Source organism: Equus caballus, unplaced genomic scaffold (genome assembly GCF_041296265.1).
Source record: "Equus caballus isolate H_3958 breed thoroughbred unplaced genomic scaffold, TB-T2T haplotype1-0000019, whole genome shotgun sequence".
NCBI lineage: Eukaryota > Metazoa > Chordata > Mammalia > Perissodactyla > Equidae > Equus > Equus caballus.
Genome location: NW_027222392.1, coordinates 1,490,274 through 1,496,151, shown reverse-complemented (window position 1 = coordinate 1,496,151; position 5,878 = coordinate 1,490,274). Strand labels below are relative to the sequence as shown.

Sequence of the window (5,878 nt, the reverse complement as noted above, 5' to 3'; positions counted from 1 at the left end):
GGCTCAGTCATTTTGTTTGTGTCTCCTAAGAAAATAGATCTGTTTTGCTAAATATTAAGCAACTGTCCTCAGAAGACAGGCCAAATATATAATTTAAGCATTTTAAAAATATTTTTCCTCTCAGATATATTTATACTTCACCTGTGACTGATAATTATGCCTCATGTAATAAGGTTGTTTTAAAACTGCTTCCTTTTCTTTTTAATAACCTTTTTAATCACGAGTACGTTGTTATAGTTATTGCTATGCTCTCCAAGCATTTACTGACATCAAAGATCCTCTCATGCTTGCCTTTCATACTCACCTGATCATTGCAAGTCTCCATGATGGTACATTGTGTCGTGAAACAATGCGTAGGGCATGGCTCCAAGTCCTAGGAAGCTGCGGAAAGAAATGTGCATTTTATTACAAGTGTGATGGAAACAGACTGAAGGTTTCAGAGCAGAGAGTGATGAACTAGAAGAGCCAAGCTTTAAAATCAGGTAAATAAAAACATTTAACGAGAGGAAGTAACATTTTCATCAATTATTGGGGATATTATGTTCCTTCAGTGGGGAACCTTTGTTATACTCATCTGTTCCCTTCTGTGGCCCTTGTAACCTGCAGTGAAACAGCTGTAATTTTTTGTTTATTAAAAAAGTAACTAATTTGAGTATGTTAAAATTTCCAAAATTTGAAAAGAATTCATCTAAGACTCAAAGAAATATAAATAGTAAATGTTTAAATAAGTGTTTATTTTCTAAAATGGTTAATTTTGGTTTCAGTACACATAAGGAAAGCACAATAGTAATAATTATTAAATAATATAATAAAAGCCAAATTATTTACAATTTTATAATCTTGACAGTTTTTTTCTACTTTTGATTCATTTTGATCTATTATACCAACCAAACAATATATCATTGTGTGAAATACATAGACTAACGTTATTTAAAACATTAAAAGGCTGAGTTACAGAGAAGTGGAATAATAGGTCAAGCAGAACCATCTTAACTGGGATGTAGGGCTTTGAGTCAGGACCTTGGATTCCATATCCAGCACATGTGCAGAAGTTATGAAGCCAAACTAAGGTTTGTAGATGATGAAAGTCCCTTCCTTCTCTATTTTTCCATTTGCAGAATCACACCAGAAGAAATCGTGGAGAAGAGAAACACAACATCAGACTTCATTCTTCTAGGACTCTTTAAACATACAAGACCCCACCTCTTTCTATTCATGGTGGTGCTGACGATGGCCATTGCTTCTCTTATGGGCAATGTATTCATGCTTCTCCTGATTTACTGGGACCCCTGGCTCCACACACCCATGTACTTCCTACTGAGCCAATTCTCCCTCATTGATGTGATGCTGATTGCCACCATCGTGCCCAAAATGGCTGCTGACTACTTGACTGGCAAGAAGTCCATCTCCCCTGCTGGTTGTGGGCTGCGGATCTTTTTTCACTCACACTGGGTGGTGGGGAGAGTTTCCTTTTAGAGCCATGTCCTATGACCGCTACATGGCTGTTTGCCATCCACTGAGATATCCTGTCCTCATGAGCCAGCAATTATGCCTGAGAATGACTTTGGGGTCTTGGTTCCTGGGGGCAGCTGATGGGCTCATGCAGGCTGCTGCTACCCTGAGCTTCCCATTTTGTGGCTTATGTGAGATCAATCATTTCTTCTGTGAGGCCCCCATGCTGCTGAGCTTGGCTCGTGCTGACATATCAGTCTTCGAAAATGTAATGTACATCTGCTGTGTGTTAATGCTTCTGGTCCCCTTTTCCCTCATCCTGACCTCCTACAGTTTTATCATCGCAGCTGTTCTCCAGATGCGTTCTAGAGAAGCCTGCAAGAATGCTTTTGTCACCTGCTCCTCACATTTGGCTGTGGTGGGACTCTTTAATGGAGCTGCCATTTTCACCTACATGAGACCCAAATCCTACAGGTCAGCTGACCTTGATAAGGTCGTGTCAGCATTCTACACTATCTTCACCCCTGTGCTGAACCCCCTCATCTACAAACTGAGGAACAGCGAGGTCAAGGGGGCCCTGAGAAAGGTGGCTGGGGAAATGTGTAAATTTAAAATGACAGCAAACTTAGTCTCATTCTTCAAATTATTCAAAGAGTCTAATTTCCTGAAGTTGTTAACATTTAAACATATGGCAATTCTCTCTCCTTTAATAATGCTTGAAGAGAAAGTTAAATTCTTTGATCAGTATAATAGGAAGTAGTTAAGAATTATGTGAGACTACCGTACTAAGAGAGGCTATTTCTTGAGCACTTACTATCTGCTATGCTCCACACCAAGCAATTTTTATACATTATTTTTCATCCTATTAACAGCTATATAAGTACTTTGACACCCATCTTCTAAGTGAGAAAATAGAGGCATGGGAAACTAATATTGTTCTCAATATCACACAGCAAATAAATGTTAAAATGTGACTCCCAAGCTTGTCCTTTAAGCTGGTATATTTATTTCTGTCCAGGAATTTATTTTAAACACTCTGTTCTATGTTTTTGCTCTGTACATGTTATATTTTCACTGTTTTCGTAAGCAGTCTTTCACAATCTGTTTTATCTGGAGCTTGAAGGCAAACCATTTTAATTCATGTAACTTTTTGTTTAAGTAATGTATATCTTTCCCCGGGCTCTAGTTGTAATTGCAGTGGCCAATCTGTTTTAAAGTACACCACGACTAAATTCTTTCTTGGAATTAATTTTGTCCATGATGCTTAAATGTTATGTTGATTTATGATGGACATGGGGTCCATGGATATGAATTCACATACATAAACATGCTTAGTCTTAATAGAACACTTGATGATAATGAGTGAGCAAACCTGAGTAAGTCAGCCGCCTGTTTCTTATAAGTTATATGGATCACCTCACATCTGCAAATGTCCAGATAACTAGAATTATTTCTCATGCAAAATATGGGCACTCCTCCAGGGTTGGGGGCTTTGAAAAGAGAATAAATAAGACTATTTCTCTATCTGTTGGAGGAAGACGCAAGCCAGATAAGATACAGACAGACACGGTAGAAAGATGTGGTCATCAGAGCCAAATTACAAGCAGAAACTGCATAATAAGTTGGCTTAGAGAATTTTATTATGGAGGCTAAATTTTGTATGTTTGTAGCAAATTTAAGAAATAAATGAAATTTTAAACATACATAGAAAAATGAATCCAGAAAGAACTTCCAGGGAAAATAAATCTGCAATATGAGTTTCTGAGAGTTAAAATGGCATTTCAAGTCCACCTCAATTCCAACATGAAAATTTTAGAGCGACATAGGAAATTTCCAGCTTCGTGTTGTGATGCAAGTACCAATACCGTGTGCATATTTGTGGTGGTACCTTAACAGATGCATGTAGATCCTGGGTCCATGTCTAGAGAGATTATTCAGGAAACTCTACACTTTGAGAAGGAATTGAAGATGTCGGAAGAGAGTAGCCCTCTGCTCAAGACTAAGAGTTTGCTTGCCTTGTTTATCATTCTCCTCACCCAGTGTTAGGATGAAAAAAAGGAACATAATTGCTAATATTCTGTCAATTATGCCATCAATATTTTTTGTTTTCTTACAATGAACAAAATTGACACAAATAAACGCAGTCATGAAAACGTCATTATTTGTGCCAGATTCATTTGCCATCAGAAAAATAGATTTTAAAACATATGGATTTGAAAATCATATAAGCCCGTAAAATTTGGTAAGAATAAAATATTTCAACAAGACAACTGTTCAGCCTGACCTATAGGAAGAGACTCAAGCAAACAAAAGAAAATAACAGAATGGCATTATCTCCAAGCAAACACAGACATTAATAAAAGTTGACCAGATGCCTGTAAAAATAACAATACAATTCAGAGAAATAATATAGACCTGTTATCTGATCATAATGAAATTAAATATGAAATCAAAATTGAAAAGAAAATTTCAAAATAGTTTTGGAAATTCTATGTCTGTCTCTTTATTTTTTTGATTGCTTTTCAGAGTTTATACCCTTAGTTTTTAAATAAATGTTTCTGTAGAAAATTTTCAAAAGGCACTACTGATGTGTTTTTTATCGATGTCTGAAAACAGAGGAACATCATGCGGAGGCCACATGTACAAAAGCAGGAACTGTAAGAAAATCTGAAGTGGGGAGTTACCTTGAACATACCATCTTCAAGGCATAATTCACTTACAGCTGATACAGTTTTTGGTTAATGCAGTTAATACAAATCTCAAGCATACAGCTTACAAATTTTACATATGTATATGCTTATGTAACTACAACAAAGATCAAGATTTAGAATATTTCATACTTCTAGTACTCTTGGAGTCTTCCTTTTGCTTTTTCCTAATCAAAAACTCCAAGAAGCTAATCATTATTTGAACATATCATCAATTACGCCATGCTTCTTGCACTCAATACTGTATTTTGGAGATTCATCCATATTGCTTTTTGAGATTCCGCATGTAAGCGAGATCATATGGTATTTTTCTTACTCTGATTTTCCATTTAGCATAGTACCTACAAAGTCAATCAGTGTGTCACAAATGCCTGGGTTTCCTTCTTTATTGTGGCTTAGTAATATTCCATTGTGTGTGTGTGTGTATACACACACACATATACTTAATACATATATACATATGAAACAAGTTGTTTGCAGGTGTTTGCTATTGTGAATAATGCTACAATAAACATGGATGTACAGATATCTCTTTGAGATTCTGATTTCATTTTATTTGGATATATACCCATAAGTTGGGTTGTTGGATCTCATGCTAGTTCTATTTTTAATTATTTGAGGAATCTCCATACAGTTTTCCATAGTAGCTGTACCAATTTACATTACCAACAACAGTGCGCAAGTCTCCCTTTTATTCACACCCTCAGCAACATTGTTATCTCTGGTCTTTTTCATGATTGATGTGAGGTGACCCCATTGTGGTTTTGATATGCATTTCTCTGATGATTAGTGACATTAAGCATCTGCTCGTGTATTTTTTGGTCATTTGTAAGTCTTTATTGGAATAATGTCTATCCAGGTCCTTTGTCCATTTTTTCAACCAGGTTATTTGTATTTTCGCTATTAAGTTGTAGGAGTTCTGTATGCATTTTTGCTATTAACCTCTCATCACATATTTGAAAATATTTTATATGTTTAGTATGTTGCCTTTTCATTTTGTTGATTATTTTATTGTAAAGAAGGCTTTTAGTTTAATGCCATCCTATTTGTTGATTTTTGCTATTTTTGCTTGTACTTTTCATGTCATGTCCAAAAATATCAATGTCAAAACCTACATTGAGGTCTTCTAAGACCTTGTCGTCTGAGAGTTTTATGGTTTCAGGTGTTCCATTAAATTATTTCATCCATTTCCAGTTAATTTTTGTGAGTGGTGTAAGATAGGTGTCCAATTTTATTTAATTGTGTGTGAATATCCAGTAGTTCAAATACTGTTTCTTGAAGAGACAATCCTTTTCTCATCAAGCATTCTTGGCTCCTTTGTCAAATATTACTGGACCATATATGCATGAGTCTGTATCTTGGCTCTCAATTCTGTTCCATTGTTGTATATGTTTATTTTTATATCAGTACCATCTAGTTTTGATTAGCATGGATTTGTAAGATTGTGTAAAATCAAAAAATGATTTCCGTTGCTTCCAGCTATGTTATTTTTTCTCAAGATTGCTTTGAATATTCAGCATCTTTTGTGATCCCCATACAAATTGTGAGATATTTTTTCTATTTCTGTGAAAAATGCTATTGGAATTTTCATAATGATTGCATTGAATATATAGATGGCTTTGGATAAGTATTGACATTTTAATATTGACTCACTGATCCATCATTATGGGATATGTTTCCATTTGTTTGTGTCTTCAAATTTTTCTTATAGTTTATAG

General features: G+C 35.3%; 1 pseudogene; it reads left to right on the top strand.

Moving 5' to 3' along the window:
- Positions 1 to 1,041: 1,041 nt before the first annotated feature.
- Positions 1,042 to 4,690, top strand: LOC138922935 (olfactory receptor 2T8-like; annotated as a pseudogene).
- The last annotated feature ends 1,188 nt before the right edge of the window (positions 4,691 to 5,878 follow it).